At 40.9% G+C, this 11,849-nt stretch overlaps 1 non-coding gene across 1 annotated transcript; it reads left to right on the top strand.

Moving 5' to 3' along the window:
• The first annotated feature begins 11,510 nt into the window (after nt 1-11,510).
• Nucleotides 11,511-11,617, top strand: LOC127125170 (small nucleolar RNA R71). The gene has a single exon (XR_007804627.1). It is a non-coding gene; the product is annotated as a small nucleolar RNA R71 (small nucleolar RNA).
• The last annotated feature ends 232 nt before the right edge of the window (nt 11,618-11,849 follow it).

Genomic DNA, 11,849 nt, shown 5'->3' on the forward strand with positions numbered 1-11,849 from the left:
TCTATCGATTACTATCGTTACGGTGTTTATCTAAGACGGTATAAAAGAGATATTGGGTTTGCAAAATAACGATAAATAAAGTGATGTTTCGATTGTCTAAATAGAACTACTTATGAGGCAATATTTTCTACTCTTGAAAAGAATCCATTTAACAGGAACTGTCGCTTTCGCGTATTCAGGAACTCTCACTTATAAAAGGTGCGCAGAACACTAAAGTAGTAAACCTACTTTTAAGAAATGAGACTCGTAAACTTAGTTGAAAAGTGATTTTAATTTGGAAAGTTTACCCAGGGAGTTTCCTGATTTTAAATCTATCAACGCGTCCGAAAACAGTTTCAAAAATAGTTTTTCCTTAAAGTGATAAAAATTCCTAGTTATTAAGCTAGGGTTCTTTCGCACTCCTCGAATAGTTAAAACTAACCAAGTCTGTTTTAGAAAACTCAAGTTAAAAATCAAAACAACCTTTTAAGTATTTCTACAGATTTCAATATATGAAACATTACTTTAACCGCGATCCTTACATTCTAACCTTTAAAAGATTTAGCCAGACATGGTAACACAAACGAACACAACGGTGTTAATCATGATGAAAAGTTTGTTTTAGAATGTGAGCCGTAGAGAGCGAGTAAAGTGCGTAAAGTAAATAAAGTAAAGCGAGTGCGACAAATAAATAAAGTAAAGCGAGTGCGGAAAATAAATAAAGTAAAGCGAGTGCGAAAAATAAATAAAATAAAAGCGATGCGGGAAATAAATAAAATAAAAGCGATGTGGGAAATAAATTAAATAAAAGCGATGCGGGAAATAAATAAATAAAGTGATAAATAAGAACCTGCTCCAAAAGGAGGCTTTGATTCTGGTACAAAAATAAACCTTCAACTCATGAAGCTAAAGACGACAGCAACTCGAAGTGACCCAACTCAATCTCACAAAGGTGCGATAACACCCCGATGTGACGGATTATCGCTATTACAAATGATAAATATATGATTAGTGTTGTAAAACTAAGTTGGATGATTAGAAAACAAAATGGAATGATCCATTTATAGAGGTTTTCAGCAACTTGTAAAGACCATGGTGCCCTCCAACTTCCCCTTAGTAGGAACATGACTTCCAAAGGTGGTGCCCGCCATCCCTTCATGGCGCCCGCCATGTGTGTAAATTGGGTGGATCATAGGAACGTGGCGATTACCTCCTAGTTGAGGGCTGATGACTCATGGCTTCCCCTATAGCGGCCGCCATGTGCAATGCCATGTGTGTAATTTCGCCGAAAAACCCTAATTTTAGGTCTTTTTGCTTCGTTTCTTCCAAAAGAGTCTGAAAGTGCTAAATATCTGTAAACAATAGAAAAGAGAGCATAATACAAACAAAATGATAATAAAGTTCTAATAAACATGTGAAATCCGAGTCAAAATCACGGTGTAATTCAGTGTGATCAAATTCTCCCACACTTAAACCTTCGCTTGTCCTCAAGCAAAACTCTTTATAGTTTATGCAAGAAAATCAGTATCAACTAGAGTTAATTCGAGGCAAAAAGACTTACGAGTTCATTTAAGGAATGTATCGACAGGTACTAACGAATCGAACTAAGGGTATTGTAGTGACACTTCCCGCAATTGCGGTCGTAGGTTTCGTTCTTATGCAAATCAATCCACATTACCCCATCATACCTAAGCCTTCTTTTTGTTTTCTTAAAGTCCTTTTCATTCAGGTGCAATCACATTAAGCCCGTTATCCGTACGTACTCATAGTAAAGTGACCGGTTAGTGATTATGATCTTAAGCATGGGGCTCTGGTACATAAGTTGGTGTAACCCTTTTATTCAACCTAATTTGCAGTTGTGGGGGATTGGATCGTAATCCACCCTACCAAGGTCAGCACCAGATACCTCTGAACCAACAAGCAAATAGGCTTATTATTTTATTTTTCTAAGCATGGGGCTCCGGTACATAAGTTGGTGTAACCCCTTTATTTAACCCTATTTGCAGTTGTGGGGGATTGGATCGTAATCCACCCTACCAAGTTCAGCACCAGATACCTCTGAACCAACAAACAAATAGGCTATTATTATTTACTTTTTTATTTTGCTGGGTTAAATGTCCGTGTGAGAGTCACCTAGCCCGGATTTTCATGCGATTTGAGAATAAAGTAGGAATTTTTATGATCATTCACTTATTTTCATCGGTCCCCTACGTAGAGCATGCTTAAGCCGGAGCTGACTGCTAGAATAAACTATTTAAGGACTTATTAGGAACAAAAACTAGGGCTACATCATATGGGGTATCAGGATCGACTCTTATAATCATGAAGCATAAGGTGTTAAGACAATATCGATTTTTAGAAAAAGTTTTCCCAAGTCTTTTACATCCTGTCATAAACTTGTCTTATAGCCTGAATGTTCAAGATGTACTGTTTTCTTGGCTAAATTTTTTTGGTAAGGTTAAAGAAATGGGGGAAATAAGGATACACTTACACAGATGACTCGTCAGACACATGTTATTTTATTGAAAGGGAAAAACAAGAAACTAAAATAAACAAAACATACTAAAAATAAAAGAAAACGGTAAAAAGCGATAAAAGTAAAGGAAAGCAATAAAAATAAAGGAAAGATGAAAAGCGATAAAATCTCCTCCCACACTTAAACCGAACATTGTCCTCAATGTTTCGATATGAGATAGGGTAGGAGTAACCTGGAAGAGAGAGAGAGAGAGAGAGAGAGAGAGAGAGAGAGAGAGAGAGAGAGAGAGAGAAAGAGCTAGAGGTGAGGCTATATGAGTCACCATGCCTCCAACATGTATAGGGCTCGCAGCAGAGCGAGCATTAAGATATAGGCTCTCAATCAGGAAAGCTCCACAGTCTACCGGGCATGACTGATTGGTACAGTACATGAAGATGATCTCTTCAGCACTCACATGGGTATCAGGGTCACTCTTCCTCGGGAAGGTGCGGGCAATGATCATCTGGAAGTATCGGAAAGCAGGGTTGTGAATCTTGCTGGAGATTTGGGTGGAAGGGTCAGGACTACCTCCACACGTGATATCGCTCCAAAACTTCTCGACGTCTCGGCTCAAAAAGTAGCTCATGGAGAGCTCGGACGAAGAATCATAGGCAGTCTGAAAACCAAGCAAGTCGCCGAAACTATCGCAACCTGAAAAAAGGGAATGCGAAAAAACAACCGGCGAGAAAGAAATGACAGAAGAGTCGCCACCGTGCGTTATTTATCCCAAAGGAGGGAAAGGGAACGCTCGAAGTAAACCTGGAAAAAAAGGAAAGGAAAAGACAAGGTCTCGGAACCAAATCTTGGGTTCGGGAGTCGATTATGCGAAGGGAAGGTATTAGCACCCCTACGCATCCGTAGTACTCTACGGGATCCACTTTTGTTGTTCTTGTCTAAAGGGTGTGGGTTTATCTAATGTACTATTTGCTAAAAGAGGGGTCAAAAGAAAATGACTCGCACGGATATCGCATCCACTACATACGTATCTCATCTGGATATGAGAATCAGAGTCTTCGTAGCTCGGCTGCCTATGGGCTAAAGAGGAGTGTGCTCGCTAAGACATCGCATCTTATGCCTACGTATCTCATCTGGAATGAGAATCAGAGCAAACCGTAGTTCGGCTAACTACAGGTTAAGGGTTGTGTTTTTTAGATGAACGACGTTACTACGCAATCTACCAGATGCTCGACCTTTGGAGACTTACTCGCCTGTAGTAGAAGGAGTTAACGTGTTCTTAGGAGAAGAAAAATCAATGAGTTTGTTTGGCTTTTAGGAATGCTCATGCAAAAAAGGAAGTCCTAGATGAAGGAACAGTGCTACCTTAATTGACATGCAAACGAGAGACTATACGAAGCCTAGCAATCCTATGGGGAGACGATCACACCATACAAAATAAACATGCATAAAGTAAAATGCCAACAAGGGGGCTCAAACCTACATGGGTAGGGCTTTAGTCAAGAGGGGTCATATCAACCTCGACAAACAAGCCATGGAATAGGTAATCAAATGGGCTCTTAACCACTGACATTGAACGTCAGGGTGAGCAGATCAAAAGGGTAATGAGGATAAGATCTCATAGCTCTTAACCCTGGACAGGGTGAGCTCATGACAAAAAGTGGGGATTCAGAAAGGTGGAACCCTCTCCACTGACTGACCGGACAAAAGATCTTTGGCTTTTGTTCTGAAGCTTCGACACGTAGTGCGAGCATAAAGAACGACACACTGAATAACGGGGGATTGATTACTAATCCCTCTTATCCGTCAATTGCCTCTTCAGGGAGGTCTTTAGCACTGATGCCTCTTCTTGGAGGTCTTTGGGCACAAAAGTAAACAAACAAAAGAAAACATTGCCTCCTATTGAGGTCTTCCAGCTAAGGAAGTGGTAAAATGCGGGAAAGATAAAGGATCAAGAGATCTACCACACGGATAAAAATCCGAAGTAATAACAACCAAAGAAGCAAGAAACCCAGAGATCTCTCGAGCTGGCACCATCAAAGAAAGCAAGTCAATACAGGTAATCGGAATAAATCTCCAAATGGTATCCCACAAATAAAGTGGAACACCAAGCAAGCTATCCCTGCAAGAGTATGTGAGCCCTCACAAAAGAACTCAACAAACAGGTTAGAGTGACAAGATGGGGTGCAATCAAGAGTTGCCCCAAATCAAAATGTAACCACATGAATCATGCCATTAAAATTCACAAAAAGAGATCACAAAAAGCAACCAAGTGTAGGAGGCCTAAACCTCTTGTCAAACACATGCATCAAAAGGCTATCAAAATTCAAAGTCAGGGGGCAAGGATCCACACATCAAGACATGACATACATACTAAAACATGTGCCCACATGTAAAACCTAACGATACCCACTCTTCCAAATTCACCCATAATACCTCATACATTCAGAGCATTCAAATTAAAAGCATAGAGTAATGGAAATAGGGCAAACCTGATTGGAGAGATCGAATGAAATTGGCTCTTTGCAGATGAGTTCCTTTCAGTCTCTGGAGGTTTCTCTGAGCTCTGTTAGCTCTTCTCTCACTATCTTTCTCCTAGGGTTTTTTGGGAGATGGAAGTCTAGAATTTATAACCTGATTTTTGTGACTTTGTGGGCTCAAAAGAGAGAGGTCCAAGTCCAAGATTTTTCTGTTATATTTTTTTTTTTCGGTTCTTTTTTTTTTCTTTTTTTTTCTTTCTTTTTTTTCTTTTTGTTTTTTGTGTTTTTTTTTTCAAAACGCGTGGGCTTTGCCTAGCTAGCATGACAGTTCAAGAAATTCCTCTGAGCGTAGGTGATTCTGGTGGCTTTTCTTGGGACTCGCTAGGCGACCCATTCTGCTCGACTAGCGAGCATGACAGCTCATGAACAAACTTTTGCTCTTTCAAGATTAACATTTTGATTGATGAATAGACCCCATTTGAACATGTTGGAAGTATCTCAAGCCATTCCCTTGTGTTGACTGATCACCCAGATAGGACCCACAAAGTGTCTTGGATGATATTCAAGCTTCTTGGATCTAATTTCGATTGACATGATGAAATGCAATATGAAATGTTAAATGAATGAGGGGGGCAAATTTTGAGGTATTACAACTGCCCCTATTCAATCAACTGGAGACCCGAAAAGAAGATAGCAGCGGCTTTCGCACTTTCGAGGTATCAAGGGATTGAATACAATAAAAGCCCGAAAATTTGCACTAAAGTGAAGTGAAGTAACAATGCCTGTCAGAATCGGCAAAGAGGTGGTCTTGAAAGAAGAATTCGTCTGGTACGGTGAGAGTCAGTCTGAATACCGAAAAAGAATGTTAACCTGGATACCAAAATAAATGGTAACACAGAAATAACCATGGCCTGAATGCCGCTCATCAGTCTGAATACTGGAAATGACTTCGATCTGAACATCGAAAGATATGAGATTATTAATATCGGTCTGAACACCGAGAGGCTGGCCTGAATGCCACAAGTTGCGTCGACCTGAATGTCGGAAACTTTTTCGATCTGAACATCGGAAAACTGGCCTGAACGCCACTTCGATCTGAATACCAGAAACTGGCCTGAATGCCACTTCGGTCTGAACATCGGAAAACTGGCCTGAATGCCGCAAGTTGCATCGACCTGAACGTCGGAAACTTCTTCGATCTGAACATCGAAAAACTGGCCTGAATGCCACTTCGGTCTGAATACCGGAAAAACTTCAAGCCTGTCAGCATCGGCAGAAATAGGGAAAGATAATAGAGGCGGCGCATGGGCCAATGACACTTGCTGGGGATAATAAAGGTAAGACAATCTTCAGTCTGAGTACTGGAAACAACTTCTGGCTTATCACTTGGGATACCGAGAATGTTTTATGCTTACATGTGTATGTTTGAATTTTTCAATGGCGTAATGCTCCATGAAAATGGAAATGCTACGCGATTTGGGAGGATGCAATGTAATATGATTCTACATGCAGGGATGCGAAATGCTGGGTAGAATGCCAGGCCGAGGCAAGGGAATCTGCTGGGGAAATGATCACCATCTTCTGGACCCTGACAAGGCTGTTGGAGATGCACATCGCAAAGAACTCTGTGGGGAAATGACCCGTCACACGGTGTTCTAGCAATGATGAAATACCGAGACTCTGACTGGGGAGAGAACGACACTGAAAACCTGCTGTTGGGGAAAGCGATAGTGGTTTTGGCAACCATAATCTACTAGAGAGACGACTTAGCAGGGGAAGCAAACACCGATACGGTACCGAGATTCTGCTTTAAGGAAAGAGACCATGGATCTGGCGTCGAGATCATCGATCTGGCATCGAACCCTGAGGAGCAGCCGCTTCTGCTGGGAAGATACAGTCTGGCACTGTCAACTCCGCTGGGGATATATAGTTTGGCACTGTCAACTCTACAGGGGAGTGTATATTCTGAAACAACCGCTTCGGGGAGGTACAACAGTGAGAGCCTGCTGGGGATCAAAGAATCCAATGCTCTGATCAGCTCTGCAGGGATAAGATACCAACTTCGACTGTTGGGGGAAAACATTTGTGATCATCGGCTGGGAACCTTAAGGAAATGCCCCGAGGGTACCTGTTCTGAATAGACGATCTAAAGCACTTAACATTTACAGCAATTTTAAATGTTTATTAAGCATGTACCTGTAAAGCTCTTATGTTTCATGATGCAATGTTTATCAAAAATTCGGACGTCATTTTTGCAAACAAAACAGTAAAATGAAAATGAAAACAGAGATATACTGAATAACATGATTTTATTGATTGAATGGCCTCTGGATAGGCATTTACATCAGGAAGCAATCCCTGGAAAGATGTAATCGCACAAAAGATAAAAACAGAAATTAATCTAATGGCAATGTGAAATGGATTTCTATTGGGCTCCAATTCTGCTATGACTTGCTCGTCTTCAAGATCCTCCAGATGATCAGCTTTCTAAAAAGAGTGATTGGACTGTTTCCTATCCTTCAAAACTTTCCAGTCATTGACACGAGATGAGATTCAGAACTACTCAGAACGCAGTCATTCATTTAATCCCTAACTTTTGCCTGGATCGCCCTTTTCGGGTTTTCAATCCACTGGGATACCCATTTTTGCCTAAGTTGCCTTTTCAGGTTTTCAACTTACCGGGTGTACGATCTTTTCATTTTTAATCCCTAATTTTTGCCCGAACCTTTTCATTTTCTTGGTTCGTCGGGATGCCCATTTTTGCCTGGACTATTCTTTTTACTGTCCAGCGGGTCTATTTTATGCGAAGTATTTTTTAACTGCGTCTGAGTTCACAAGGGAAGTAAAGTTTTCCCCATCCATAGTTGCAAGCATTAAGGCCCCACCATCAAAAACCTTGGTGACAATATACGGTCCATCATAGTTAGGAGTCCACTTGCCCTTGTGATCTGTCTGAGGAGGAAGGATCCTTTTCAACATCAAATCTCCGACCTGGAAGCATCGAGGATGCACTTTCTGATCAAAGGCTCTCTTCATCCGACTCTGATACAACTGCCCATGACAAATGATCTGCCGACTAGATAGTTCACAAAATCAGCGTACCATGGTACTCTGCTAATTTCTGAAATCGTCCCAAGGTTGTCTCTATCAGGTTCAAGGGGAGAGATATCTATCTTAGCTACTAGTCTATCATAGGTGAAGTCATCATTTATAGGAAAATGATCTGGCTTTAAATGCTCTAATATGAAAAGATGGTCAGCAACTACGTTTTTTGTTCCTTTTTTGTCTCTAATGTCTAAGTCGAATTCTTGTAGCAAAAGGATCCACCTGAGTAATCTAGGTTTTGCATCCTTTTTGCTCAGAAGGTAATGAATAGTTGCATGGTCTGTATAGACTATAATCTTAGATCCTACAAGACAAAACCTAAATTTATCGATTGCGAAAACTACAGCTAGGAGTTCCTTCTCTGTTGTTGTATAATTTAATTGAGTGGCATCTAGGGTTCTACTAGCGTAATATATTACGTGTAGTTTCTAATCTTTTCTTTGCCCTAAAACAGCTCATATAGCGAAATCACTAGCATCACACATTATTTCGAAGGGTTTAGTCCAATCCGGGGTTTGTAGAATGGGTGCTGAAATTAATGCTTGTTTTAAGCGGTTGAAGGCTTCAATGCATTTTTCATCGAAAATGAATTCGATGTCTTTCATCAGAAGGCCAGTCAGGGGTTTTGTTATTTTAGAGAAGTCTTTTATGAAGCGTCGGTAGAAACCGGCGTGTCCAAGGAAACTACGGACTTCTCTAACTGTCTTAGGAGGGTTAAGGTTTTCTATAACTTCTATTTTTGTTTTATCGACCGCAATGCCTCTTTCAGATATTATATGTCCTAACACTATGCCTTCTTTAACCATAAAGTGACACTTCTCCCAGTTTAACACAAGGTTAACTTCTACGCATCTCTCTAGGATTTTCTCCTGGTTAATAAGGCAGTCTTCAAAGTCTAATCCACACACCGAGAAGTTGTCCATAAATACTTCCATGATCATGTTGAGATAATCTACGAAGATTGACATCATACAACATTGGAAAGTAGCTGGCGCATTACAGAGACCAAACGACATTCGTCAGTAAGCAAACGTTCTGTAAGGACAAGTAAAGGTTGTTTTCTCTTGATCCTCGGGGTGTATGGGTATTTGGAAAAATCCAGAATATCCATCCAGATAACAAAAGTGAGAGAGTTTGGCAAGACTCTCAAGAATTTGATATATGAATGGAAGGGGGAAATGGTCTTTCCTAGTTGCCTTATTGAGCTTCCTATAATCTATGCACATACGCCATCCGCCTTCTATGCATTTAGCGACATGCTCTACCTTTTCGTTCTACACGACTGTGATGCCTCCCTTCTTGGGTACCACATGTACAGGACTTACCCACTTACTATCAGAAATCTGATAGATTATACCAACTTCCAGTAGTTTAAGGACTTCCTTCTTCACTACCTCGCTCATCACAGGGTTGATCCTTCTCTGGTGTTCTTTGGAAGGTTTTGAATCCTCCTCTAGTGAGATCCTATACATACACACGGATGGGCTTATACATTTTAGATCAGAGATATTGTACCCTAGGGCAGAGGGGTATCTTCTTAAAACGTTCAAGAGTCGATTCGTCTCTTCTTTGTTTAAGGTGGCACTAACTATTACTGGGCAGTTCATATCTTCATCCAAGAACTCATATCGTAGGTTCTTGGGTAGTTCCTTAAGTTCTTGGGATGGTTTTTGAGAATTAGGTGAAGGGTCTGGAGTAAGATCCAAACATTCGTTAGTGCGAGGTTTTGTTTCCTCTAACTCGTCATCCTTTTCATTCGGGTTTGAAAATGGTTCGATCTTAGGTTCTCCCTGATCAAATTCTCTTATGCACTCATCTATGATATCAATCGCATAACATGCGTCTCCTAGAATTGGTGCCATCAGGAATTTCGAAAGAATGAACTCGATCTTTTCGTCCCCTACTTCGAAGGTTAATTTCCCTCTTTTGACGTCTATTATAGCTCCGACTGTCGATAAGAATGGTCTACCTAAAAGAATAGGGATATCTTCGTCTTCTTTGATATCCATGACCACAATCTGTTGGGATATAAAGTTGACCGACCCTAATTGGGATGTCTTCTAAAATGCCTACAGGATACTTAACAGACCTATCGGCTAATTGAAAGGACATCTTAGTTGGTTGCAACTCTCCTAGGTTTAACCTTTTACATACAGCTAAGGGCATTATACTTACACTAGCGCCTAAGTCTAGGAAAGCTTTGTCGATCACATGACTTCCTAAAATGCAAGGTATAGCAAAACGACCAGGGTCTTTCTCCTTCTTAGCAAGTTTATCCTCAGAAATAAAGTTGCATTCCAAGGGTTTTGGATCGTCGAGCCTACGCTTGTTAGTTGAGATGTCTTTGAGAAATTTGGCGTAAGACGGAATTTGGGTGATAGCTTCGGTGAAAGGAATCTCTACATGAAGCTTTTCTATTACTTTTATAAATTTTTGGTATTGGTTATTGACTTTGGTTTTTTTAAGTCTTTGCGGATATAGGATTGGTGGTTTATACGGGGGTGGTGGTTTGTAAGTTTTATCCTTGGCTTCACCTTCTTGGTTGGTTTGTTTCTCAGGTTCCTATGGTTCCTCTTCTTGGTTGGTAGGCATATTTTCTTTAGAAGTTTTGGACTCACTCATTGCTGGGTTCTGAGGCCCTTCGTAAGCGGTCCCACTTCTTAATGAGATAGCGTTAGCTTGCCCTCGAGGGCTTGGTTGAGGTTGTCCAGGAAATTGGCCTCCAGGTGTAGTTTGTGGGGCTTGGTTTTGTGCTACCTGTGAGATATGGGTTTCAAGCATCTTGTTATGAGTGATTATCTGATCAACCTTGGTTCCTAATTGCGTTATAAGTTTGTCTACGTGAATGTTTTGGTTTAGGAATTCTTTATTTTGCTGAGTCTGGCCCGATATAAATCTTTCCATGATCTTCTCAAGGTTATACTTCTGGGGCACAACTTGCATAGGTTGATTTGAATTTTTGGGCTTGATAACCTTGCGGTCTCTGAGGTGCATGATTTTGGATAGGGTTCTGGTTTTTATAGGAGAAATTTGGATGATTCTTCCATCCAGGGTTGTAAGTGTTTGAAAATGGGTTACCTTGGGGGTAATTCACATGGTCGGTATTTAGTTCGTTCAAAAGGTTACACTCCGCCGATTCGTTTCATTTAGATCCACAGAGTTCGGACTCTATGTGGACTACTGCTACGGTGTTAGTGTTTGTAGACATATGTTCGATCCTAAGGGCTAAAGCGTCCATTTTTGCCTGCATCATGTCTAGAGGGCTTACCTCATGTATTCCACCATGGGTCTCCTTTTTCTCTATTGATGCTCGTTCAGTTCCCCATTGATAATTGTTTTGGGCCATGTCCTCAATTAGGTCACAAGCTTCTGGATAAGGTTTGTTCATCAGCGCGCCACCTGTGGCAACGTCGATGCTCATCTTGGTGTTATAATGGAGTCCATTGTAGAAGGTATGAACGACCAACCATTGTTCTAGGCCATGGTGTGGGCAGACTCTTAATAGCTCTTTATATCTCTCCCAAGCTTCGAAAAGCGATTCTCCTTGGTTTTGAGCAAATCTAGTTATTTGGTTTCGAAGAACAACAGTCTTACTAGGGGGGAAATATCTAGCAATGAGTACTCTCCTAAGGTCTTCCCAGGTAGTTATTGAATTAGATCGAAGTGAATCTGGTGGTTAGCACTGGGCGCTCTGAAAGCATGGCGTAGCGCTGCCCTTGAACTGTGTCACGAAAGATTACTGGAATGGTGTCGATATTCTCCATTCCTGAAAAGTTAGATTAGAAACAGAGGACACGTGAAATCACAAATTTTAT

This window comes from Lathyrus oleraceus, chromosome 2, assembly GCF_024323335.1.
Source record: "Lathyrus oleraceus cultivar Zhongwan6 chromosome 2, CAAS_Psat_ZW6_1.0, whole genome shotgun sequence".
Classification (NCBI taxonomy): Eukaryota; Viridiplantae; Streptophyta; class Magnoliopsida; order Fabales; family Fabaceae; genus Lathyrus; species Lathyrus oleraceus.